Raw genomic sequence first — 27,575 nt, forward strand, 5'->3', positions numbered from 1 at the left:
TGCCACAGAATTCACAACACCCAGGCCTGCAGTGTGATTAAATCAGAAGACACTGCAAGGCAGGATGTCGGGCATCGCGGCCGCCCAGGCGCAGCCAGACTGACACCAAATTATGTCAGAAGACAGGCAGTGCTAAGTGTGCATGGCCAAGGGATAACAGAACAGCGCAGGCTCCGTGACAGCTTAAAACAACGCTGAGGAGGCGGCACATGGCACCAAGGGGGTATGAATGACGGCTGTGCTGCATCACAATACAAAGGAAAGTCCCACCTCCGGGACGGTTTAACGGTATCAGTGGACACATTTTATAAGTGTTAAGTTGCGTGTGCAAGGAACTAAACTAAAAGAGCTACCTTTTCTGAGCCTCAACTGGCGGTGTTGGAGCCCAGGAATTACAGTTCAGGTGGTAGAAAGATGAACACATCAGGAGACCTGGATGACACCCAATTATTTAATCAGGCAGAGGAGTGGCAAATTCCTGCGAGATCCAGGCCTGGTTCATTTTCAGAAAAGTAAGCCGGCCGACGTTATCGGAGCATGCGACGGTCTGTTAGTACACCACCTGCGGCACTAAAGACCCGTTCCGATAAGACACTAGCCGCAGGGCAAGCCAGCACCTCCAATGCATACTGGCTTAGCTCTGGCCATGTATCCAGCTTAGAGACCCAAAACTTGAAAGGGGAAGAGCCTTCTGGGAGTACAGTAAGAGAGCAAGACATGTAGTCTGCCACCATCTGACGGAACCGTTGCCTCCTGCTGACTGGAGCCACCGGTGATGGTGTAGACATTTGGGGCGGGCACACAAAACTGTGCCACAGTTGGGCCATATTGGTCTTGCCTTGGGCAGAGGCACTGCTTCTGCTCCCTCTTTGTGCAGAGCCTCCTCCACTGCCTTGACGCACTGAGCTGCTTTGTAAAGCACTAGCAGCACTCCTCACAGTTGGACTGGAGAAGATGATGGAATTCACCAGTGTGTCTTGGTACTCTCGCATTTTACGCTCCCGGGTCAACGGTGTGATGAGGTTTTGTACGTTGTCCCTTTAGCGAGGATCGATGAGGGGGTACACCCAATAATCAGGCATGTTGAGAATGTGGTCGATGCGGCGGTCATTTCTCAGGCACTGCAGCATGAAATCAACCATGTGCTGCAGACTGTCAACTGGCCAAGAAACGCTGTCCCCTGCTTGAGATGTGATCTCGGCCCGCTCTTCATCACCCCACCCTCGCTGTACACACTGACTACTGGACAATAGTGTAACTTCCTCCTCTGGACAGATGTCTTCCTCCTCCATTGACTCCTCCTCATCCTCCTCACAAAGTGTCCCCTGCCTACGCCTTTGTGAGGAACCACGTGGCGCTGACTGTCCAGAAGCTGATGGAAATGGTGAATCCTCATCCTCCACCTCTTCCCCAACATCATCCCTTAGCGCTTGCAGTGTTTGTTGAAGCAGGCAGATAAGGGGGACAGTCATGCTGACTAGTGCATCATCTGCACTCGCCATCCGCGTGGAATAATCGAAGGGACGCAAAACCTGGCAGACGTCCTTCATAGTGGCCCACAATGTGGTTGTGAAGTCTGAACGGTGCGGAGTGCGACTTCTTTGCGCCTGATGCAGCTGGTGCTCCATTACTGCTTGCTGCTGCTCACAAAACCGCTCCAACATATGTAATGTGGAATTCCACCTGGTAGGTAGGTCACATATGATGCGATGTTCCGGAAGGTGGAATCGGCGCTGCAGATCTGCAATGCGCGATCTTGCCGTGCTGGAATGCCGCAAGTGAGCACACTCTAGGCGGACCTTGTGCAGCAGTGCATCAAGATCCGGATAGTCCCTCAGAAAACTCTGCACAACCAAATTGAGAACATGTGCCAGACATGGGATGTGAGTGAGGTTGCCAAGGGCCAAAGCTGCCACCAGATTTCGGCCATTGTCACACACTACAATGCCTGGCTGGAGATTCGCTGGCACAAACCACACATCGCTCTCCTGCTTGATGGCATTCCAGAGCTCCTGCACTGTGTGGCTTCGATTTCCCAAACAAACGAATTTCAAGACGGCCTGTTGACGTTTTGCCACGGCTGTGCTCATGTCGGTCGTAACAGGTAAACGTTCACGGGTCCATGTGGAGGTGGACTGTGACGGCTCCTGCAGCGATGATTCTGAGGAACTTGTGTATGAGGAGGAGTCAATGTGTACAGACTGGATTCCTGCAATCCTTGGAGTGGGCAGGACACATCCTGCTCCACTCGCACGATCTGTACCCAGCTCAACAACATTAACCCAATGGGCAGTGAGGGAAAGGTATCGCCCCTGTCCATGTTGACTGGTCCATGCATCGGTGGTGAGGTGGACCTTGCTACTGATGGCGTTCAGTAGCGCGTGTTTTATGTGTCCCTCCACATGCTTGTGCAGGGCAGCCACAGCTTGCCTGCTGAAATAAAAGCGGCTGGGCACATTGTACTGTGGGACTGCCAATGCCATCAAGTCACGGAAGCTGTCAGTCTCCACCAGCCTGAATGAGAGCCTTTCCAGTGACAGAAGTTTGGCAATGCCTGCATTCAGAGCCTGTGCTCGGGGGTGGCCGCCTTTTCTCCCATGCCTGTACTACCGATGGCTGTAGACTGGGCTGGGAGTGTGAGGATGACTGGGAATGTGGTGCTGTGCTTGGAATTACAGTGGGTCTCTGGACAACAGTGCCAGAGGTTCCTCCATGGCGATCCTGGGAAGAAGCCGAACCAGCTGTGTGTGAGCTGGAGGAAGAGGCAACACGAGCTGAAGAGGTGGTAGCTGCCGCTGTTGGTTGGCCTAGGTCTTCAGTGTGTTTTTGTAACTCCACCGCGTGCCTGTTCCGCACATGTTTCCACATATTTGTGGTATTGAGGTTGCTGACACTTTTCCCTCTTTTGACTTTCTGATCACACAGCTTGCATTTGACAAAGCAAATGTCATCTGCAACTGTGTCAAAAAAGGACCAGGCACTGCAAGTCTTGGGAGCGCCCTTTTTGGCTTTTGGAAGAGACAAGCTCCTAACGGGTGCCAAAGTGGAGGCTACAGGCTCTGCAGTGTTCCCCCTCCCTCTCCCTCTTTGGCCCGTTCGGGGAATCTCTTCCTCAGAGCTGCTCCCACCACCTTCCTGAACCTCACGCCACGATGGGTCAAGGACCTCATCATCTACACTACCCTCTGCCACCAACTGCTCCTCCTGGGTAGTCTCGGCAGCACAGTACGCATCAGAAAGCGGCACCTGAGTCTCATCATCAGATGCGTACTGTGCTGTGGTGACCGGAGGCACTGGCCCACCCGCCTCTTCAGAGTCAGAGAGTCAAAGCTGTTGGGCATCACTGCACACTGCCTCTTCTTCCATTTCTCCAATGCTGCTTGGCTGGCCCCCTGTTTCCAAGCCAAGAGATTCAGAGAACAGAAGTAGAGACGGCTCCTGTCCTGGGCTCTCTGACTGCCTGGCCAATTTGGCAGGTGGTGAAGAGACAGATCGCTGCTCTCCAGTGCTCTGTGCCTGAGAGGATGTGGCACTAATTGAAGTCGATGCGTTAGCTACCATCCATCCGACAACGGCTTCAATTTTATCTTCACGCAGCAGCGGTGTACGGCGCTCTCCTACAAAGCTGCGCATGAAAGACTGTTGCCTGCTGAAACTGGGTGATGATGAGTCACGGGTGCCCGCAGCAGGCACAGAATCACCACGTCCTCTCCCTGCTCCACGCCCACGCCTACGTGCCTTACTCCCTGCCCTCTTCATCTTGGTTGACAGATAAAGATAAGCAGAAAAGTACTAAAGGCTTAGTGTGCTTATTCCTGAACAGCTCCTCCTAACAGGTATAAGAAACACTAATTTTCTAAAGTGTAGACTAGACTTTATTATGAGCTAATGTGGCCTACACAACTGTGAAGTGGTGTGTTTGGTGAACTTTACTTTTTTTTTTTTTGGCCAGATCTGACTACAGAGTGAGTTTCACTCACACGGAGACCGTGCAGACAGCCGTAAACGGCGCTGCAAGGCCCAAAAAACCTCCTCTATGTTATCCTATGTAGTGTATTTCCACTATTTTGCTAGATACGGGTGGAAAGCCACTAATAGGAAATTTTTTAAAAAATGTGCAACAGGATGCACTATATTAGCAAAAAAGGACAATGTATTTTACGGTATGAGTCTGTAACGCACCCTGAGCTGAATACAACCGGCGGTGGCTGCACACAGACTACAGGGCGAGCTGCACTCACACGGAGACCTTGCAGACAGCCGTAAACGGCGCTGCAAGGCCCAAAAAACCCTCCTCTATGTTATCCTATGTAGTGTTTTTCCACAATTTAGCTGCATACGGGTGGAAAGCCACTAATAGTAAATTTTTGAAAAAATGTGCAGCAGGCTGCACTATTAGCAAAAAAGGACAATGGATAGAACAGTATGAGGCAGTGTGAACCCCCCTGAGCTGAATACAACCGGCTATGGCTGCACACAGACTACAGAGTGAGCTGCACACACACACACACACAGAGACCTTGCAGAACGCTGTTAAAACAGCGCTGCAAGGCAAGAGCAAGGTGAACACACAGCGGTTGCTAAATTAGCCTGGGAAAAGCGCAATGAAGCAATTCGCTATCTCAACTGGCCCTCGGTCAGAACATAGCGTCCTGTCCCTAACTGAATTCACAGCAGAGTGAGCGCAAAATGGCGGCAGCGTTTTTTATAGTGCATCATGACATCATTTCAGCAGCCAATCACAGCCTTGCCAGTAGTTACATGCCCACCATGCTAAACAGGATGTGCCCACACTTGCAATCTTTCCTCATTGGCTGAATTCATGTAGTTTGAATTCTGGGAACTTCCGATTCCGGTATCTGATATGCGGTAAATATCGGAACTCGGTATCGGAATTCCGATACCGCAAATATCGGCCGATACCCGATACTTGCGGTATCGGAATGCTCAACACTAGTACTGAGGAAATCATTCAGCCCTTTTTTAAAAGCTGTTATTGTGTCTGCCATTACTACCTCCTGTGGTCGCATTCCACAGTCTGACTGCTCAAACTGTAAAGAACCCTTTCCTATTTAGCTGCTGAAATTGCCTTTCACCACCTGTAATGAATGCCCCCTGGTTCTTACTATGGTCTTTGGAAGGAATAAATCCTGTGCCAGGGCTTTTTATCACTGACATGTAGGTAGCACGGTGGCTCAGGGGTTAGCACTGTTGTCTTGCAGCTCTGGGGTCCTGTGTTCAAATCCCACCAAGGACAACATCTGGAAGGAGTTTGTATGTGCTCCCCGTTTTTGCGTGGGTTTCATCAGGGTGCTGTGGTTTCCTCCCACACTCCATAGCCCAACTTTTCCAACCTCTCCTCATACGAGAGGCCTTCCATCCCGTGTAATAATCTAGTTTGTCATCTTTGAACTGACTCTAACTTCCAAATATCCTTTTGAAAATGTGGAGCCCAAAACTGGATCTCGAATTGATCTACTCATCTCTAATGACATTTTTTATTTGCCACCTTGTTTCAAAAGCATTAGAAAAGTGCATGTAAGAGATACTGGTGAAGTTGAAGAAAAGTAATACAGTCATCTAATCAAAGAGCAAAAAAAAATGCCATGAACCAAAAACTAAGTAAACAACATAAACATACTATGGGGCAGTGAATAATTCATAAGAACTTTGTATCATTGAACATGCTTAGTAGAAAGAGTTAAAAGGATGGCTTGTTATATCTAATCACAGAATATATTTAGAAACAAGGAACGATTTCTAATTCCCAGATTTTGGTGCTCACTAAAGATTTTAGCTCCAAAGTAATTATCCATTGCAATACCTTTGTGCCCTATCCGATCAGTGGGGTCAGTTTTGCAGATTAGTGGGTGTCAGATTCATTTCACAAAACCTCAGGACTTCTACCCTTGACACGGACTCTAGGATCTGTGGAAATAGCTAGTTTTCTTTGTAGAATTTTAATGGACTGAAATTAATCTTTTTTATTTTCTTCCCTTCTTTCTTTTATACATGCAAGTCATGTCAAATTGATCACTTTAAAATACTTCTAGTTTGGGCTTTTTATATATTTTTGTATTCAAAACACTTCTGTCAGATTCATGAACTCAAGGCAGGTAGTTCACCTTGAAAAGTACATTAATAATCATTTCTATGAAACTATCAAAGACAAGAGACCATCAGCTACAGGCACTATGGAACGTGATGACTAGGGTTGAGCGAAACGGGTCGAACATTTTCAAAAGTCGCCGACTTTTGGCTAAGTCGGGGTTTCATGAAACCCGATCCGACCCCTGTGCGGGGTCGGCCATGCGGTACGCGACTTTCGCGCCAAAGTCGCGTTTCAATGACGCGAAAAGCGCCATTTCTCAGCCAATGAAGGTAAACGCAGAGTGTGGGCAGCGTGATGACATAGGTCCTGGTCCCCACCATCTTAGAGAAGGGCATTGCAGTGATTGGCTTGCTGTCTGCGACGTCACAGGGGCTATAAAGAGGCGTTCCCGCCGACCGCCATCTTACTGCTGCTGATCTGAGCTTAGGGAGAGGTTGCTGCCGCTTTGTCAGAAGCAGGGATAGCGTTAGGCAGGGTCCATTAACCACAAAACCGCTTGTGCTGCAGCGATTTGCACTGTCCAACACCACCCTCGGTGTGCAGGGACAGTGGAAGTTTTTTTTTTTTTTTTTTTCCCCTCAGCGCTGTAGCTCATTGGGCTGCCCTAGAAGGCTCCCTGATAGCTGCATTGCTGTGTGTACGCCGCTGTGCAAACCAACTGCTTTTTTCAAAGCACAAATCCTCTTGTTCCTTCCTTTCTGCACAGCTATCTTTTTTGTTTGTCCACACTTTTTATTTCATTTGTGCATCAGTCCACTCCTTATTGCTGCCTGCCATACCTGGCTGAGATTACTGCAGGCAGGGAGATAGTAGCTGCCTGCCATACCTGGCTGAGATTACTGCAGGCAGGGAGATAGTAGCTGCCTGCCATACCTGGCTGAGATTACTGCAGGCAGGGAGATAGTAATTGTAGGACATTCCCTGTTTTTTTTTTTGTTTTTTTTTTGGTGGGAGATTAAGATTGGCAATTTGGCATTTCTGCTAGAGTGCCATCCCTGTGTGTGCCATCTCTCTCACATAGTGGGCCATAGAAAGCCTTTTCATTTTTCTGTATTTTTTTTTGTGGGGTGTATAAATTCTCCCTGATAAAAATACAGTGGGAGATTAATATTGGCCTTTGGGCTTGTGTGCCAGTCCTGAGTGTGCCATCTCTCTCACAAATAGTGGGCCATAGAAAGCCTATTTTATTTTTTTTGGGGTTTTATAAATTCTCCCTGAAAAAAAGGGAGATTAATATTGGCCTCTGGGCTTGTGTGCCAGTCCTGAGCGTGCCATCTGTGCCAGCCCTGAGCGTGCCATCTCTCTCACAAATAGTGGGCCATAGAAAGCCTATTTATTTTTTTTTTTTGTTTTATAAATTTTCCCTGAAAAAAGGGAGATTAATATTGGCCTCTGGGCTTGTGTGCCAGTTGTGAGCGTGCCATCTGTGCCAGTCCTGAGCGTGCCATCTGTGCCAGTCCTGAGCGTCCCATCTCTCTCACAAATAGTGGGCCATAGAAAGCCTATTTTATTTTTTTTGGGGGTTTTATAAATTCTCCCTGAAAAAAAGGGAGATTAATATTGGCCTCTGGGCTTGTGTGCCAGTCCTGAGCGTGCCATCTGTGCCAGCCCTGAGCGTGCCATCTCTCTCACAAATAGTGGGCCATAGAAAGCCTATTTATTTTTTTTTTTTGTTTTATAAATTTTCCCTGAAAAAAGGGAGATTAATATTGGCCTCTGGGCTTGTGTGCCAGTTGTGAGCGTGCCATCTGTGCCAGTCCTGAGCGTGCCATCTCTCTCACAAATAGTGGGCCATAGAAAGCCTATTTAAATTTTTTTTTGGTTTTATAAATTCTCCCAGAAAAAAAGGGAGATTAATATTGGCCTCTGGGCTTCTGTGCCAGTCCTGAGCGTGCCATCTGTGCCAGTCCTGAGCGTCCCATCTCTCTCACAAATAGTGGGCCATAGAAAGCCTATTTTATTTTTTTTGGGGGTTTTATAAATTCTCCCTGAAAAAAAGGGAGATTAATATTGGCCTCTGGGCTTGTGTGCCAGTCCTGAGCGTGCCATCTGTGCCAGCCCTGAGCGTGCCATCTCTCTCACAAATAGTGGGCCATAGAAAGCCTATTTATTTTTTTTTTTTGTTTTATAAATTTTCCCTGAAAAAAGGGAGATTAATATTGGCCTCTGGGCTTGTGTGCCAGTTGTGAGCGTGCCATCTGTGCCAGTCCTGAGCGTGCCATCTCTCTCACAAATAGTGGGCCATAGAAAGCCTATTTAAATTTTTTTTTGGTTTTATAAATTCTCCCAGAAAAAAAGGGAGATTAATATTGGCCTCTGGGCTTCTGTGCCAGTCCTGAGCGTGCCATCTGTGCCAGTCCTGAGCGTCCCATCTCTCTCACAAATAGTGGGCCATAGAAAGCCTATTTTATTTTTTTTGGGGGTTTTATAAATTCTCCCTGAAAAAAAGGGAGATTAATATTGGCCTCTGGGCTTGTGTGCCAGTCCTGAGCGTGCCATCTGTGCCAGCCCTGAGCGTGCCATCTCTCTCACAAATAGTGGGCCATAGAAAGCCTATTTATTTTTTTTTTTTGTTTTATAAATTTTCCCTGAAAAAAGGGAGATTAATATTGGCCTCTGGGCTTGTGTGCCAGTTGTGAGCGTGCCATCTGTGCCAGTCCTGAGCGTGCCATCTCTCTCACAAATAGTGGGCCATAGAAAGCCTATTTAAATTTTTTTTTGGTTTTATAAATTCTCCCAGAAAAAAAGGGAGATTAATATTGGCCTCTGGGCTTCTGTGCCAGTCCTGAGCTTGCCATCTGTGCCAGTCCTGAGCGTCCCATCTCTCTCACAAATAGTGGGCCATAGAAAGCCTATTTTATTTTTTTTGGGGGTTTTATAAATTCTCCCTGAAAAAAAGGGAGATTAATATTGGCCTCTGGGCTTGTGTGCCAGTCCTGAGCGTGCCATCTGTGCCAGCCCTGAGCGTGCCATCTCTCTCACAAATAGTGGGCCATAGAAAGCCTATTTATTTATTTTTTTTGTTTTATAAATTTTCCCTGAAAAAAGGGAGATTAATATTGGCCTCTGGGCTTGTGTGCCAGTTGTGAGCGTGCCATCTGTGCCAGTCCTGAGCGTGCCATCTCTCTCACAAATAGTGGGCCATAGAAAGCCTATTTAAATTTTTTTTTGGTTTTATAAATTCTCCCAGAAAAAAAGGGAGATTAATATTGGCCTCTGGGCTTCTGTGCCAGTCCTGAGCGTGCCATCTGTGCCAGTCCTGAGCGTCCCATCTCTCTCACAAATAGTGGGCCATAGAAAGCCTATTTTATTTTTTTTGGGGGTTTTATAAATTCTCCCTGAAAAAAAGGGAGATTAATATTGGCCTCTGGGCTTGTGTGCCAGTCCTGAGCGTGCCATCTGTGCCAGCCCTGAGCGTGCCATCTCTCTCACAAATAGTGGGCCATAGAAAGCCTATTTATTTTTTTTTTTTGTTTTATAAATTTTCCCTGAAAAAAGGGAGATTAATATTGGCCTCTGGGCTTGTGTGCCAGTTGTGAGCGTGCCATCTGTGCCAGTCCTGAGCGTGCCATCTCTCTCACAAATAGTGGGCCATAGAAAGCCTATTTAAATTTTTTTTTGGTTTTATAAATTCTCCCAGAAAAAAAGGGAGATTAATATTGGCCTCTGGGCTTCTGTGCCAGTCCTGAGCGTGCCATCTGTGCCAGTCCTGAGCGTCCCATCTCTCTCACAAATAGTGGGCCATAGAAAGCCTATTTTATTTTTTTTGGGGGTTTTATAAATTCTCCCTGAAAAAAAGGGAGATTAATATTGGCCTCTGGGCTTGTGTGCCAGTCCTGAGCGTGCCATCTGTGCCAGCCCTGAGCGTGCCATCTCTCTCACAAATAGTGGGCCATAGAAAGCCTATTTATTTTTTTTTTTTGTTTTATAAATTTTCCCTGAAAAAAGGGAGATTAATATTGGCCTCTGGGCTTGTGTGCCAGTTGTGAGCGTGCCATCTGTGCCAGTCCTGAGCGTGCCATCTCTCTCACAAATAGTGGGCCATAGAAAGCCTATTTAAATTTTTTTTTGGTTTTATAAATTCTACCAGAAAAAAAGGGAGATTAATATTGGCCTCTGGGCTTCTGTGCCAGTCCTGAGCGTGCCATCTGTGCCAGTCCTGAGCGTCCCATCTCTCTCACAAATAGTGGGCCATAGAAAGCCTATTTTTTTTTTTTTTTGGGTTTTAGAAATTCTCCCTGGAAAAAAAAAGGGAGATTAATATTGCCCTTTGGGCTTGTGTGCCAGTACTAAGCGTTCCATCTCTCTCTCTCTCTCTCTCTCAGTCAGTGGGCCATAGAACGCCTATTTTTGGTTTTATTTGTTTTCTAAATTCTCCCTGAAAAAATCATTTTATTTTATTTGGTTTCTAAATTCTTCCTGATAAAATCACATTTTTTTTATTATTTTTTTTTCTAAAGTCTCCCTGAAAAAAAAAAAAAAAAACAGTGGGAGATTAATATTGGCCTTTCTGCTTGTGTGCCAGTCTTGACTCCTGGGTGCGTCATCTCTCAGTCAGTGGGCCATAGAACGCCTATTTTTGGTTTTATTTGTTTTATAAATTCTCCCAGAAAAAATCATTTTATTTTATTTGGTTTCTAAATTCTTCCTGATAAAATCACATTTTTTTTATTATTTTTTTTTCTAAAGTCTCCCTGAAAAAAAAAAAAAAAAACAGTGGGAGATTAATATTGGCCTTTCTGCTTGTGTGCCAGTCTTGACTCCTGGGTGCGTCATCTCTCAGTCAGTGGGCTATAGAACGCCTATTTTTGGTTTTATTTGTTTTCTAAATTCTCCCTGAAAAAATCATTTTATTTTATTTGGTTTCTAAATTCTTCCTGATAAAATCATATTTTTTTTATTATTTTTTTTTCTAAAGTCTCCCTGAAAAAAAAAAAAAAAAAACAACCAAAAAAAACAGTGGGAGATTAATATTGGCCTTTCTGCTTGTGTGCCAGTCTTGACTCCTGGGTGTGCCATCTCTCTCTCTCTCTCTCTCTCTCTCTCTCTCTCTCTCTCTCTCTCCAATTGTGGTCCATAGAAAGCCTACATTTTTTTTCCTTGATTTGGGTTCCAAAATCTACCAGAGAAAATAACTCCATCAATCATTGGTAGAAAAATATTGGCCTCTGGGCTTGTGTGCCACTCCTGATTCCTGTGTGCGTCATCTCTCACTCAGTGGCCCATAGAAAGCATATAGTTTGTTACATTTGTTTTCTAAATTCTCCCTGCAAAAATCTTTTTTTTTTTTTGGGGGGGGTTTCTAAAGTGTTCCTGAAAAAAATAAAAATAAAAAAAAAATAATAGTGTGACATTAATATTAACATTTGTGCTTCAGTGACAGTCCTGCGTGTGGGGCATCTCTCTAATTTGCAGCCACCAAAAAAAGAGTGTGTAACATTGGGCCTGATTTTCGCTGTGGTCTCACCAACCTGTAAAGGGGTAGCTAAATCATACTGAAGTTATAGCTCACCGTGTAAGTTGTGTGACTGCAACAAATAACGTTAGTTTGGTTACGTTTTTAAAACAATGAGGAAGTCTAGTGGAAGAGGTCGTGGCCGGGGGCGTTCATTGTCAGCTGGTAATGAGGGTAGTGGTAGTGGTGGAGCATCAGGTGGTCGTGGGGGAAAAAATATTGCACCTAAGTCTGGAGCTGTGGAGCCAGGTTCGTCGTCCGGCTACACAAGGCCTCGAACGCTCCCTTTTCTGGGATTAGGAAAACCGCTTTTAAAGCCGGAGCAGCAAGAGCAAGTTTTGGCTTATCTTGCTGACTCAGCCTCTAGCTCTTTTGCCTCATCTCGTGAAACTGGTAAAAGTAAAAGCAGCGCGTCGTTAGTGGATGTTCACGGTCAGGGACAAGTCACTTCCTTGTCCTCTTCAGCAAAAACAACAACAGAGAAGAATGCAGCAGGCGACACAACGGGTTACTCCATGGAGCTCTTTACACATACCGTCCCTGGCTTAGAAAGTGAAGCAGTTAACAGTCCATGCCCATTACAAATTGAATCTGACATGGAGTGCACTGACGCACAGCCACAGCCAGACTACTATGCTGGTCCTTTGACTCAGACCACAACATTGCCCTCGCAGGGTGCTGATCAAGAATCAGACCCTGATGAGACTATGTTGCCCCATCACGAACGCTATACCACCGAACGACACGGTGACACAGACGAAGTTGCGCAGGAGGTACAAGAAGAGTTATTAGATGACCCAGTTCTTGACCCCGATTGGCAGCCATTGGGGGAACAGGGTGCAGGCGGCAGCAGTTCTGAAGCAGAGGAGGAGGAGGGGCCGCAGCAGGCATCAACATCGCCACAGGTTCCATCTGCCGGGCCCGTATCTTGCCCAAAACGTGTGGCAAAGCCAAAACCTGGTGGAGGACAGCGTGGCCATCCGGTTAAAGCTCAGTCTGCAATGCCTGAAAAGGTATCCGATGCTAGAAAGAGTGCAGTCTGGCATTTTTTTAAACAACATCCAATTGATCAGCGCAAAGTCATCTGTCAAAAATGTTCTACTTCCTTAAGCAGAGGTCAGAATCTGAAAAGTCTCAATACTAGTTGCATGCATAGACATTTAACCACCATGCATTTGAAAGCTTGGACTAACTACCAAACGTCCCTTAAGGTTGTTGCACCCTCGGCCAATGAAGCTAGTCATCAACGCAACATCCCTTCCGGCAGTGTAGGACCACCATTTAGCGCACCACCTGCTGTATCTGTGCAGGTATCTTTGCCAGGCCAAAGCAGTCAGGGTCAGGGAATCACCAGTTTCGTAGTAGGAAACACTGCATCTAGGGCACCGGCGGCAACAATACCATCTCCCACCGTCTCTCAGTCTGCCATGTCCACCGGCACCCCCGCTAGTTCCACGATCTCCAGCTCTCCAGTCCAGCTCACCCTACATGAGACTATGGTTAGAAAAAGGAAATACTTAGCCTCGCATCCGCGTACACAGGGTTTGAACGCCCACATAGCTAGACTAATCTCGTTAGAGATGATGCCCTACCGGTTAGTTGAAAGCGAAGCTTTCAAAGACCTGATGGACTACGCTGTACCACGCTACGAGCTACCCAGTCGACACTTTTTTTCCAGAAAAGCCATCCCAGCCCTCCACCAGCATGTTAAAGAGCGCATCGTCCATGCACTCAGGCAATCTGTGAGCACAAAGGTGCACCTGACAACAGATGCATGGACCAGTAGGCATGGCCAGGGACGTTACGTGTCCATCACGGCACACTGGGTAAATGTGGTGGATTCAGGGTCCACAGGGGACAGCAAGTTTGGGACAGTTCTGCCTAGCCCACGGTCTAGTAAACAGTTGTCTGTAGCCGTTCGCACCCCCTCCTCCTCCTCCTCCTCGTCCTCCTGCAGAAGCAAGAGCTCGTCCACAGACCGCAGTCGCACAAACACTCCATCCGCACCTGCCACTGTTGCACACCAGGTCTCCCATTATGGGGCAGCTACTGGCATACGTCAGCAGGCTGTATTGGCTATGAAGTGTTTGGGCGACAATAGACACACCGCGGAAGTTCTGTCCGAGTTCTTGCAGCAAGAAACGCAGTCGTGGCTGGGCACTGTAGATCTTGAGGCAGGCAAGGTAGTGAGTGATAACGGAAGGAATTTCATGGCTGCCATCTCCCTTTCCCAACTGAAACACATTCCTTGCCTGGCTCACACCTTAAACCTGGTGGTGCAGTGCTTCCTGAAAAGTTATCCGGGGTTATCCGACCTGCTCCTCAAAGTGCGTGGACTTTGCGCACATATCCGCCGTTCGCCTGTACACTCCAGCCGTATGCAGACCTATCAGCGTTCTTTGAACCTTCCCCAGCATCGCCTAATCATAGACGTTGCAACAAGGTGGAACTCAACACTGCACATGCTTCAGAGACTGTGCGAACAGAGGCGGGCTGTTATGTTTTTGTGGGAGGATACACATACACGGGCAGGCAGTAGGATGGCAGACATGGAGTTGTCAGGTGTGCAGTGGTCGAAGATTCAAGACATGTGTCAAGTCCTTCAGTGTTTTGAGGAATGCACACGGCTGGTTAGTGCAGACAACGCCATAATAAGCATGAGCATCCCCCTAATGCGTCTGCTGATGCAAAGTTTGACGCACATAAAGGATCAGGCGTCTGCACCAGAGGAAGAGGAAAGCCTTGATGACAGTCAGCGATTGTCTGGTCAGGGCAGTGTACATGACGAGGTACCGGGCGAAGAGGAGGTGGAGGATGAGGAGGATGATGGGGATGAGTATATTTTTAATGAGGAAGCTTTCCCGGGGGCACGGGAAATTGGTGGCGTGGCAAGGCCGGGTTCTGGTTTTTTGAGGGACACAAGTGACGTAGATTTGCCTGCAACTGCCCCTCAACCAAGCACAACCGCAGATTTGACAACGGGAACTTTGGCCCACATGGCGGATTATGCCTTGCGTATCCTCAAAAGGGACACACGCATTACAAAAATGATGAACGATGACGATTACTGGTTGGCCTGCCTCCTTGATCCTCGCTATAAAGGCAAATTGCAAAATATTATGCCACATGAGAACTTGGAACTAATATTAGCAACAAAACAATCAACTCTTGTTGACCGTTTGCTTCTGGCATTCCCTGCACACAGCGCCCGTGATCGTTCTCACACGAGCTCCAGGGGCCAGCAGACCAGAGGTGTTAGAGGGGCAGAAATCAGAAGTGGCGTTGGCCAGAGGGGTTTTCTGACCAGGTTGTGGAGTGATTTTGCTATGACCGCAGACAGGACAGGTACTGCAGCATCAATTCAAAGTGACAGGAGACAACATTTGTCCAGTATGGTTACAAACTATTTTTCATCCCTTATCGACGTTCTCCCTCAACCGTCATTCCCATTTGATTACTGGGCATCCAAATTAGACACCTGGCCAGAATTGGCAGAATATGCATTGCAGGAGCTTGCTTGCCCGGCAGCTAGTGTCCTATCAGAAAGAGTATTCAGTGCTGCAGGTTCAATACTAACAGAAAAAAGGACTCGTCTGGCTACCCAAAATGTAGATGATCTAACCTTCATTAAAATGAACCACAACTGGATTTCAAAATCTTTTGCCCCACCCTGCCCGGCTGACACCTAGCTTTCCTATGAAAAGGTCTTGCCTGTGGACTATTCTGAATGACTTTTCCAATCTCGTAATTTTCTTCACCTGATTGTCCAGCATACGACATGTTTCCACCTCACGAAATGGCCAAACTCCCCACACGGGGCCGTGCTATCGCCACTTTGCGCTTGGACCCTTGAGAGTGCTGTTTGTCTGAAGAGGTGGGTGTGGCCGCTTTTGGTCGACGGCACTGCCACTGGGTCCCTCATAGTACAATAAAGTGTCTCTGGCGGTGGTGGTGCGCACCCAACGTCAGACACACCATTGTAATATGAGGGGCCCTGTGCCTGTAACGCCGGCCACAAGACAGTTCCCCCCCCCAGCTCAAACAGTGCTCTACCACTAGCAAAATTATCTCTCACAGCTTCACCAATGTGTAGTCTAGGCGCTGACATCCTTCAATGCCTGGCACTGACAATACCATTGTTTTGACATTTTTGTTATGTTAGGCCTTCGAAGCCTGTCTGCAGTCCCTTCTTTCTACAACTACTACACTGACCAGGCCACTGCTGGCCGTGTTACCCTGGAACCAATTTAAAAGTGCCTACAGTCAGCCCAATTTTGTTATGTTAGGCCTTAGAAGACTGTCTGCCGTCACTCCTTCCACTAGACTTCCACTGACCATACACTGCTGCCCATGTACCCCTGGAACCAATTTAAAGTGCCTACAGCCAGCCCAATTTTGTTATGTTAGGCCTTGGAAGCCTGTCTGCGGTCACTCCTTCCACTAGACTTCCACTGACCAGACCACTGCTGCCCGTGTACCCCTGGAACCAATTTAAAAGTGCCTACAGCCAGCCCAAGTTTGTTATGTTAGGCCTTGGAAGCCTGTCTGCGGTCACTCCTTCCACTAGGCCTCCACTGACCACACCACTGCTGTCCGTGTACCCCTGGAACCAATTTAAAATTGCCTACAGCCATGTGTTATTATTTTAGGCCTTCGATGCCTGTCTGCGGTCACTCCTTCCACTAGGCCTCCACTGACCACACCACTGCTGTCCGTGTACCCCTGGAACCAATTTAAAATTGCCTACAGCCAGCCCAATTTTTTTATTTTAGGCCTTCGATGCCTGTCTGCGGTCCATTCTTTCAACTACTACTACACTGACCAGGTCACTGCTGCCCGTGTACCCCTGGAACCAATGTAAAATTGCCTACAGCCATGTGTTATTATTTTAGGCCTTCGATGCCTGTCTGCGGTCACTCCTTCCACTAGGCCTCCACTGACCACACCACTGCTGCCCGTGTACCCCTGTAACCAATTTAAAATTGCCTACAGCCAGCCCAATTTTTTTATTTTAGGCCTTCGATGCCTGTCTGCGGTCCATTCTTTCAACTACTACTACACTGACCAGGTCACTGCTGCCCGTGTACCCCTGGAACCAATTTAAAATTGCCTACAGCCAGCCCAATTTTTTTATTTTAGGCCTTCGATGCCTGTCTGCGGTCCATTCTTTCAACTACTACTACAGTGACCAGGTCACTGCTGCCCGTGTACCCCTGGAACCAATTTAAAAGTGCCTACAGCCAGCCCAAGTTTGTTATGTTAGGCCTTGGAAGCCTGTCTGCGGTCACTCCTTCCACTAGACTTCCACTGACCAGACCACTGCTGCCCGTGTACCCCTGGAACCAATTTAAAAGTGCCTACAGCCAGCCCAAGTTTGTTATGTTAGGCCTTGGAAGCCTGTCTGCGGTCACTCCTTCCACTAGGCCTCCACTGACCACACCACTGCTGTCCGTGTACCCCTGGAACCAATTTAAAATTGCCTACAGCCATGTGTTATTATTTTAGGCCTTCGATGCCTGTCTGCGGTCACTCCTTCCACTAGGCCTCCACTGACCACACCACTGCTGCCCGTGTACCCCTGTAACCAATTTAAAATTGCCTACAGCCAGCCCAATTTTTTTATTTTAGGCCTTCGATGCCTGTCTGCGGTCCATTCTTTCAACTACTACTACACTGACCAGGTCACTGCTGCCCGTGTACCCCTGGAACCAATTTAAAATTGCCTACAGCCAGCCCAATTTTTTTATTTTAGGCCTTCGATGCCTGTCTGCGGTCCATTCTGTCAACTACTACTACACTGACCAGGTCACTGCTGCCCGTGTACCCCTGGAACCAATTTAAAAGTGCCTACAGCCAGCCCAAGTTTGTTATGTTAGGCCTTGGAAGCCTGTCTGCGGTCACTCCTTCCACTAGACTTCCACTGACCAGACCACTGCTGCCCGTGTACCCCTGGAACCAATTTAAAAGTGCCTACAGCCAGCCCAAGTTTGTTATGTTAGGCCTTGGAAGCCTGTCTGCGGTCACTCCTTCCACTAGGCCTCCACTGACCACACCACTGCTGTCCGTGTACCCCTGGAACCAATTTAAAATTGCCTACAGCCAGCCCAAGTTTGTTATGTTAGGCCTTCGAAGCCTGTCTGCGGTCCATTCTTTCAACTACTACTACACTGACCAGGTCACTGCTGCCCGTGTACCCCTGGAACCAATTTAAAAGTGCCTACAGCCAGCCCAAGTTTGTTATGTTAGGCCTTGGAAGCCTGTCTGCGGTCACTCCTTCCACTAGACTTCCACTGACCAGACCACTGCTGCCCGTGTACCCCTGGAACCAATTTAAAAGTGCCTACAGCCAGCCCAAGTTTGTTATGTTAGGCCTTGGAAGCCTGTCTGCGGTCACTCCTTCCACTAGGCCTCCACTGACCACACCACTGCTGTCCGTGTACCCCTGGAACCAATTTAAAATTGCCTACAGCCATGTGTTATTATTTTAGGCCTTCGATGCCTGTCTGCGGTCACTCCTTCCACTAGGCCTCCACTGACCACACCACTGCTGCCCGTGTACCCCTGGAACCAATTTAAAATTGCCTACAGCCAGCCCAATTTTTTTATTTTAGGCCTTCGATGCCTGTCTGCGGTCCATTCTTTCAACTACTACTACACTGACCAGGTCACTGCTGCCCGTGTACCCCTGGAACCAATTTAAAATTGCCTACAGCCATGTGTTATTATTTTAGGCCTTCGATGCCTGTCTGCGGTCACTCCTTCCACTAGGCCTCCACTGACCACACCACTGCTGTCCGTGTACCCCTGGAACCAATTTAAAATTGCCTACAGCCAGCCCAATTTTTTTATTTTAGGCCTTCGATGCCTGTCTGCGGTCCATTCTTTCAACTACTACTACACTGACCAGGTCACTGCTGCCCGTGTACCCCTGGAACCAATTTAAAAGTGCCTACAGCCAGCCCAAGTTTGTTATGTTAGGCCTTGGAAGCCTGTCTGCGGTCACTCCTTCCACTAGACTTCCACTGACCAGACCACTGCTGCCCGTGTACCCCTGGAACCAATTTAAAAGTGCCTACAGCCAGCCCAAGTTTGTTATGTTAGGCCTTGGAAGCCTGTCTGCGGTCACTCCTTCCACTAGGCCTCCACTGACCACACCACTGCTGTCCGTGTACCCCTGGAACCAATTTAAAATTGCCTACAGCCATGTGTTATTATTTTAGGCCTTCGATGCCTGTCTGCGGTCACTCCTTCCACTAGGCCTCCACTGACCACACCACTGCTGCCCGTGTACCCCTGGAACCAATTTAAAATTGCCTACAGCCAGCCCAATTTTTTTATTTTAGGCCTTCGATGCCTGTCTGCGGTCCATTCTTTCAACTACTACTACACTGACCAGGTCACTGCTGCCCGTGTACCCCTGGAACCAATTTAAAATTGCCTACAGCCATGTGTTATTATTTTAGGCCTTCGATGCCTGTCTGCGGTCACTCCTTCCACTAGGCCTCCACTGACCACACCACTGCTGTCCGTGTACCCCTGGAACCAATTTAAAATTGCCTACAGCCATGTGTTTTTATTTTAGGCCTTCGATGCCTGTCTGCGGTCCATTCTTTCAACTACTACTACACTGACCAGGGCACTGCTGGCCGTGTTACCCTGGAACCAATTTAAAAGTGCCTACAGTCAGCCCAATTTTGTTATGTTAGGCCTTCGAAGACTGTCTGCCGTCACTCCTTCCACTAGACTTCCACTGACCATACACTGCTGCCCATGTACCCCTGGAACCAATTTAAAGTGCCTACAGCCAGCCCAATTTTGTTATGTTAGGCCTTCGAAGCCTGTCTGCGGTCACTCCTTCCACTAGACTTCCACTGACCAGACCACTGCTGCCCGTGTACCCCTGGAACCAATTTAAAAGTGCCTACAGCCAGCCCAAGTTTGTTATGTTAGGCCTTGGAAGCCTGTCTGCGGTCACTCCTTCCACTAGACTTCCACTGACCAGACCACTGCTGCCCGTGTACCCCTGGAACCAATTTAAAAGTGCCTACAGCCAGCCCAATTTTTTTATTTTAGGCCTTCGATGCCTGTCTGCGGTCCATTCTTTCAACTACTACTACACTGACCAGGTCACTGCTGCCCGTGTACCCCTGGAACCAATTTAAAATTGCCTACAGCCATGTGTTATTATTTTAGGCCTTCGATGCCTGTCTGCGGTCACTCCTTCCACTAGGCCTCCACTGACCACACCACTGCTGTCCGTGTACCCCTGGAACCAATTTAAAATTGCCTACAGCCATGTGTTTTTATTTTAGGCCTTCGATGCCTGTCTGCGGTCCATTCTTTCAACTACTACTACACTGACCAGGGCACTGCTGGCCGTGTACCCCTGGAACCAACATCAGAAAATATAAAAATAAGTATTTTGCTTATAAAAAAGAAAATACTGGTGAGATATCAAATGCAGACATTTTAACATTAAAAACAAACACACAACTAAAATCTGGTACAGTACTAAAAATGGCCACCAGCTACAATTACTTTCTCCTGCAAGTAGTTAACTGAAAGTTTTTTTAAATTGAAAACACACATATGGCATCCACCGAGTGTTGTCCTGTCGCGTCTTCTTTATATTATTGCCGAGAAGATGCAAAATAATGAAAATAATAAAATCATTAATTACCAAAATAATAGAGAAAGTCAACACCACATTGCAAATAAACATTCATTCCAAATAAAGAAGCAGGGCGCGTCCGAGGGTGAGTATATACCTAATAAGAATCTAATCACCCTCGGACGCGCAATGCTTATTTCCAACAGCCTTCCTTCCTAAGAATCAGCCCTTCCGTCGTGTAGAGAGACGTTGTGTTACACTCCAAGGTGTTCCCCAGGTTGCCTTTCCTGAGCTTCGATCTTCCGGCTCTCGTTTAGTAGTTCTTGGAAACTACACTGCATTAGGCCTTCAAATTGGGTATGGGGTGTAGAGAGAGGGTGTGTTACACTCCAAGGTGTTCCCCAGGTTGCCTTTCCTGAGCTTCGATATTCCGGCTCTCGTTTAGTAGTTGTTGGAAACTACACTGCATTAGGCCTTCAAATTGGGTATGGGGTGTAGAGAGAGGGTGTGTTACACTCCAAGGTGTTCCCCAGGTTGCCTTTCCTGAGCTTCGAAATTCCGGCTCTCGTTTAGTAGTTGTTGGAAACTACACTGCATTAGGCCTACAAATTTGGTATGGGGGAAACATTGGCGCATCTGCGGTCCCTCCTTCCTCTAGGCCTCCACTGACCTGTCTACTGCTGCCCGTGTTCCCCTGGAACCAATTTTAAATTGCCTACAGGCAGCCCAATTTATTATGTTAGGGCTTCGAAGCCTGTCTGCGGTCCCTCCTTCCACTAGGCCTCCACTGACCTGTCTACTGCTGCCCGTGTACCCCTTGAACCAACATCATAAAATAAAAAAAAAAGGATTTTGCTTATAAAAAAGAAAATACTGGTGAGATATCAAATGCAGACATTTTGACATTAAAAACAAACAAACAGCTAAAATCTGGTACAGTACTAAAAATGGCCACCAGCTACAATTACTTTCTCCTGCAAGTAGTTAACTGAAAGTTTTTTTAAATTGAAAACACACATATGGCATCCACCGAGTGTTGTCCTGTCGCGTCTTCTTTATATTATTGCCGAGAAGATGCAAAATAATGAAAATAATAAAATCATTAATTACCAAAATAATAGAGAAAGTCAACACCACATTGCAAATAAACATTCATTCCAAATAAAGAAGCAGGGCGCGTCCGAGGGTGAGTATATACCTAATAAGAATCTAATCACCCTCGGACGCGCAATGCTTATTTCCAACAGCCTTCCTTCCTAAGAATCATCCCTTCCGTGGTGTAGAGAGACGTTGTGTTACACTCCAAGGTGTTCCCCAGGTTGCCTTTCCTGAGCTTCGATCTACCGGCTCTCGTTTAGTAGTTGTTGGATACTACGCTGCATTAGGCCTTCAAATTGGGTATGGGGTGTAGAGAGATGGTGTGTTCCACTCCAAGGTGTTCCCCAGGTTGCCTTTCCTGAGCTTCGATCTTCCGGCTCTCGTTTAGTAGTTCTTGGAAACTACACTGCATTAGGCCTTCAAATTGGGTATGGGGTGTAGAGAGAGGGTGTGTTACACTCCAAGGTGTTCCCCAGGTTGCCTTTCCTGAGCTTCGATATTCCGGCTCTCGTTTAGTAGTTATCGGAAACTACGCTGCATTAGGCCTACAAATTGGGTATGGGGTGTAGAGAGAGGGTGTGTTACACTCCAAGGTGTTCCCCAGGTTGCCTTTCCTGAGCTTCGATATTCCGGCTCTCGTTTAGTAGTTGTCGGAAACTACGCTGCATTAGGCCTACAAATTGGGTATGGGGTGTAGAGAGAGGGTTTGTTACACTCCAAGGTGTTCCCCAGGTTGCCTTTCCTGAGCTTCGATCTTCCGGCTCTCGTTTAGTAGTTGTTGGAAACTACGCTGCATTAGGCCTTCAAATTGGGTATGGGGTGTAGCGAGAGGGTGTGTTACACTCCAAGGTGTTCCCCAGGTTGCCTTTCCTGAGCTTCGATCTTCCGGCTCTCGTTTAGTAGTTCTTGGAAACTACACTGCATTAGACCTTCAAATTGGGTATGGGGTGTAGAGAGAGGGTGTGTTACACTCCAAGGTGTTCCCCAGGTTGCCTTTCCTGAGCTTCGAAATTCCGGCTCTCGTTTAGTAGTTGTTGGAAACTACACTGCATTAGGCCTACAAATTTGGTATGGGGGAAACATTGGCGCATCTGCGGTCCCTCCTTCCTCTAGGCCTCCACTGACCTGTCTACTGCTGCCCGTGTTCCCCTGGAACCAATTTTAAATTGCCTACAGGCATGTGTTTTTATTTTAGGCCTTCGATGCCTGTCTGCGGTCCATTCTTTCAACTACTACTACACTGACCAGGGCACTGCTGGCCGTGTACCCCTGGAACCAACATCAGAAAATATAAAAATAAGTATTTTGCTTATAAAAAAGAAAATACTGGTGAGATATCAAATGCAGACATTTTAACATTAAAAACAAACACACAACTAAAATCTGGTACAGTACTAAAAATGGCCACCAGCTACAATTACTTTCTCCTGCAAGTAGTTAACTGAAAGTTTTTTTAAATTGAAAACACACATATGGCATCCACCGAGTGTTGTCCTGTCGCGTCTTCTTTATATTATTGCCGAGAAGATGCAAAATAATGAAAATAATAAAATCATTAATTACCAAAATAATAGAGAAAGTCAACACCACATTGCAAATAAACATTCATTCCAAATAAAGAAGCAGGGCGCGTCCGAGGGTGAGTATATACCTAATAAGAATCTAATCACCCTCGGACGCGCAATGCTTATTTCCAACAGCCTTCCTTCCTAAGAATCAGCCCTTCCGTCGTGTAGAGAGACGTTGTGTTACACTCCAAGGTGTTCCCCAGGTTGCCTTTCCTGAGCTTCGATCTTCCGGCTCTCGTTTAGTAGTTCTTGGAAACTACACTGCATTAGGCCTTCAAATTGGGTATGGGGTGTAGAGAGAGGGTGTGTTACACTCCAAGGTGTTCCCCAGGTTGCCTTTCCTGAGCTTCGATATTCCGGCTCTCGTTTAGTAGTTGTTGGAAACTACACTGCATTAGGCCTTCAAATTGGGTATGGGGTGTAGAGAGAGGGTGTGTTACACTCCAAGGTGTTCCCCAGGTTGCCTTTCCTGAGCTTCGAAATTCCGGCTCTCGTTTAGTAGTTGTTGGAAACTACACTGCATTAGGCCTACAAATTTGGTATGGGGGAAACATTGGCGCATCTGCGGTCCCTCCTTCCTCTAGGCCTCCACTGACCTGTCTACTGCTGCCCGTGTTCCCCTGGAACCAATTTTAAATTGCCTACAGGCAGCCCAATTTATTATGTTAGGGCTTCGAAGCCTGTCTGCGGTCCCTCCTTCCACTAGGCCTCCACTGACCTGTCTACTGCTGCCCGTGTACCCCTTGAACCAACATCATAAAATAAAAAAAAAAGGATTTTGCTTATAAAAAAGAAAATACTGGTGAGATATCAAATGCAGACATTTTGACATTAAAAACAAACAAACAGCTAAAATCTGGTACAGTACTAAAAATGGCCACCAGCTACAATTACTTTCTCCTGCAAGTAGTTAACTGAAAGTTTTTTTAAATTGAAAACACACATATGGCATCCACCGAGTGTTGTCCTGTCGCGTCTTCTTTATATTATTGCCGAGAAGATGCAAAATAATGAAAATAATAAAATCATTAATTACCAAAATAATAGAGAAAGTCAACACCACATTGCAAATAAACATTCATTCCAAATAAAGAAGCAGGGCGCGTCCGAGGGTGAGTATATACCTAATAAGAATCTAATCACCCTCGGACGCGCAATGCTTATTTCCAACAGCCTTCCTTCCTAAGAATCATCCCTTCCGTGGTGTAGAGAGACGTTGTGTTACACTCCAAGGTGTTCCCCAGGTTGCCTTTCCTGAGCTTCGATCTACCGGCTCTCGTTTAGTAGTTGTTGGATACTACGCTGCATTAGGCCTTCAAATTGGGTATGGGGTGTAGAGAGATGGTGTGTTCCACTCCAAGGTGTTCCCCAGGTTGCCTTTCCTGAGCTTCGATCTTCCGGCTCTCGTTTAGTAGTTCTTGGAAACTACACTGCATTAGGCCTTCAAATTGGGTATGGGGTGTAGAGAGAGGGTGTGTTACACTCCAAGGTGTTCCCCAGGTTGCCTTTCCTGAGCTTCGATATTCCGGCTCTCGTTTAGTAGTTATCGGAAACTACGCTGCATTAGGCCTACAAATTGGGTATGGGGTGTAGAGAGAGGGTGTGTTACACTCCAAGGTGTTCCCCAGGTTGCCTTTCCTGAGCTTCGATATTCCGGCTCTCGTTTAGTAGTTGTCGGAAACTACGCTGCATTAGGCCTACAAATTGGGTATGGGGTGTAGAGAGAGGGTTTGTTACACTCCAAGGTGTTCCCCAGGTTGCCTTTCCTGAGCTTCGATCTTCCGGCTCTCGTTTAGTAGTTGTTGGAAACTACGCTGCATTAGGCCTTCAAATTGGGTATGGGGTGTAGCGAGAGGGTGTGTTACACTCCAAGGTGTTCCCCAGGTTGCCTTTCCTGAGCTTCGATCTTCCGGCTCTCGTTTAGTAGTTCTTGGAAACTACACTGCATTAGACCTTCAAATTGGGTATGGGGTGTAGAGAGAGGGTGTGTTACACTCCAAGGTGTTCCCCAGGTTGCCTTTCCTGAGCTTCGAAATTCCGGCTCTCGTTTAGTAGTTGTTGGAAACTACACTGCATTAGGCCTACAAATTTGGTATGGGGGAAACATTGGCGCATCTGCGGTCCCTCCTTCCTCTAGGCCTCCACTGACCTGTCTACTGCTGCCCGTGTTCCCCTGGAACCAATTTTAAATTGCCTACAGGCAGCCCAATTTATTATGTTAGGGCTTCGAAGCCTGTCTGCGGTCCCTCCTTCCACTAGGCCTCCACTGACCTGTCTACTGCTGCCCGTGTACCCCTTGAACCAACATCATAAAATAAAAAAAAAAGGATTTTGCTTATAAAAAAGAAAATACTGGTGAGATATCAAATGCAGACATTTTGACATTAAAAACAAACAAACAGCTAAAATCTGGTACAGTACTAAAAATGGCCACCAGCTACAATTACTTTCTCCTGCAAGTAGTTAACTGAAAGGTTTTTTAAATTGAAAACACACATATGGCATCCACCGAGTGTTGTCCTGTCGCGTCTTCTTTATATTATTGCCGAGAAGATGCAAAATAATGAAAATAATAAAATCATTAATTACCAAAATAATAGAGAAAGTCAACACCACATTGCAAATAAACATTCATTCCAAATAAAGAAGCAGGGCGCGTCCGAGGGTGAGTATATACCTAATAAGAATCTAATCACCCTCGGACGCGCAATGCTTATTTCCAACAGCCTTCCTTCCTAAGAATCAGCCCTTCCGTCGTGTAGAGAGACGTTGTGTTACACTCCAAGGTGTTCCCCAGGTTGCCTTTCCTGAGCTTCGATCTTCCGGCTCTCGTTTAGTAGTTCTTGGAAACTACACTGCATTAGGCCTTCAAATTGGGTATGGGGTGTAGAGAGAGGGTGTGTTACACTCCAAGGTGTTCCCCAGGTTGCCTTTCCTGAGCTTCGATATTCCGGCTCTCGTTTAGTAGTTGTTGGAAACTACACTGCATTAGGCCTTCAAATTGGGTATGGGGTGTAGAGAGAGGGTGTGTTACACTCCAAGGTGTTCCCCAGGTTGCCTTTCCTGAGCTTCGAAATTCCGGCTCTCGTTTAGTAGTTGTTGGAAACTACACTGCATTAGGCCTACAAATTTGGTATGGGGGAAACATTGGCGCATCTGCGGTCCCTCCTTCCTCTAGGCCTCCACTGACCTGTCTACTGCTGCCCGTGTTCCCCTGGAACCAATTTTAAATTGCCTACAGGCAGCCCAATTTATTATGTTAGGGCTTCGAAGCCTGTCTGCGGTCCCTCCTTCCACTAGGCCTCCACTGACCTGTCTACTGCTGCCCGTGTACCCCTTGAACCAACATCATAAAATAAAAAAAAAAGGATTTTGCTTATAAAAAAGAAAATACTGGTGAGATATCAAATGCAGACATTTTGACATTAAAAACAAACAAACAGCTAAAATCTGGTACAGTACTAAAAATGGCCACCAGCTACAATTACTTTCTCCTGCAAGTAGTTAACTGAAAGTTTTTTTAAATTGAAAACACACATATGGCATCCACCGAGTGTTGTCCTGTCGCGTCTTCTTTATATTATTGCCGAGAAGATGCAAAATAATGAAAATAATAAAATCATTAATTACCAAAATAATAGAGAAAGTCAACACCACATTGCAAATAAACATTCATTCCAAATAAAGAAGCAGGGCGCGTCCGAGGGTGAGTATATACCTAATAAGAATCTAATCACCCTCGGACGCGCAATGCTTATTTCCAACAGCCTTCCTTCCTAAGAATCAGCCCTTCCGTCGTGTAGAGAGACGTTGTGTTACACTCCAAGGTGTTCCCCAGGTTGCCTTTCCTGAGCTTCGATCTTCCGGCTCTCGTTTAGTAGTTCTTGGAAACTACACTGCATTAGACCTTCAAATTGGGTATGGGGTGTAGAGAGAGGGTGTGTTACACTCTAAGGTGTTCCCCAGGTTTCCTTGCCATTGCTTCGGTCTTCCGACTCTCGTTTAGTAGTTGTAGAAAAGTACACTGCATTAGGCCATACAAAATGGGTATGGGGTGGAGAGAGATGGTGTGTTACACTCCAAGGTGTTCCCCAGGTTGCCTTTCCTGAGCTTCTATCTTCAGGCTCTCATTAAATTGTGGTTAAATGGAACAACTGCATTTGGCGTACTAGTTGGTTTGGGGCCTACTATCGGTGTCTGCCACTCCTTGCTGTTCTCCTCCACTGAACAAAGCTGTGCCGCCTGTTTACTACGGTTGCCAATTTTGAACTGCATTTCGACTACTTACTGATTTGGCCCTACTCTCTGTGTCAGCCTCTCATTCCAGTTGTCCTCCACTGCAATGCCCCCTGGTTATTCCTGTGTTACCAATTTTGAACTGCATTTAGCCCACTTTCTTCTTTGGGCCTATATCTGTGTTTCCACTTCATCGTGCCCATTGCCCAGCCAGTGATAGATGAGTCTGCTGGTACATTGACCCATAACGCAACATTCCCCGTGCACGCTACACAACAACATTGTGACCCTGCTGAAAGTCAGGTTGCTCTTCCCGCATACCATACCACCTTACACGGGGACAAAGAGGAAGGTGCAGATGAAAGTGCAGGTTCCTTCATCAGGTGGGGGGAGGAATACTAGTTGGCGACGTCACTGGCACAGGGCCTCTCATAGTACGCAAAAGTGTTGCTGCCGGTGGGAGGCGCCCCCGCCGTGCAAACACACCGCTGTACT

The sequence above is a fragment of the Ranitomeya imitator genome, chromosome 8, assembly GCF_032444005.1.
Source record: "Ranitomeya imitator isolate aRanImi1 chromosome 8, aRanImi1.pri, whole genome shotgun sequence".
Classification (NCBI taxonomy): Eukaryota; Metazoa; Chordata; class Amphibia; order Anura; family Dendrobatidae; genus Ranitomeya; species Ranitomeya imitator.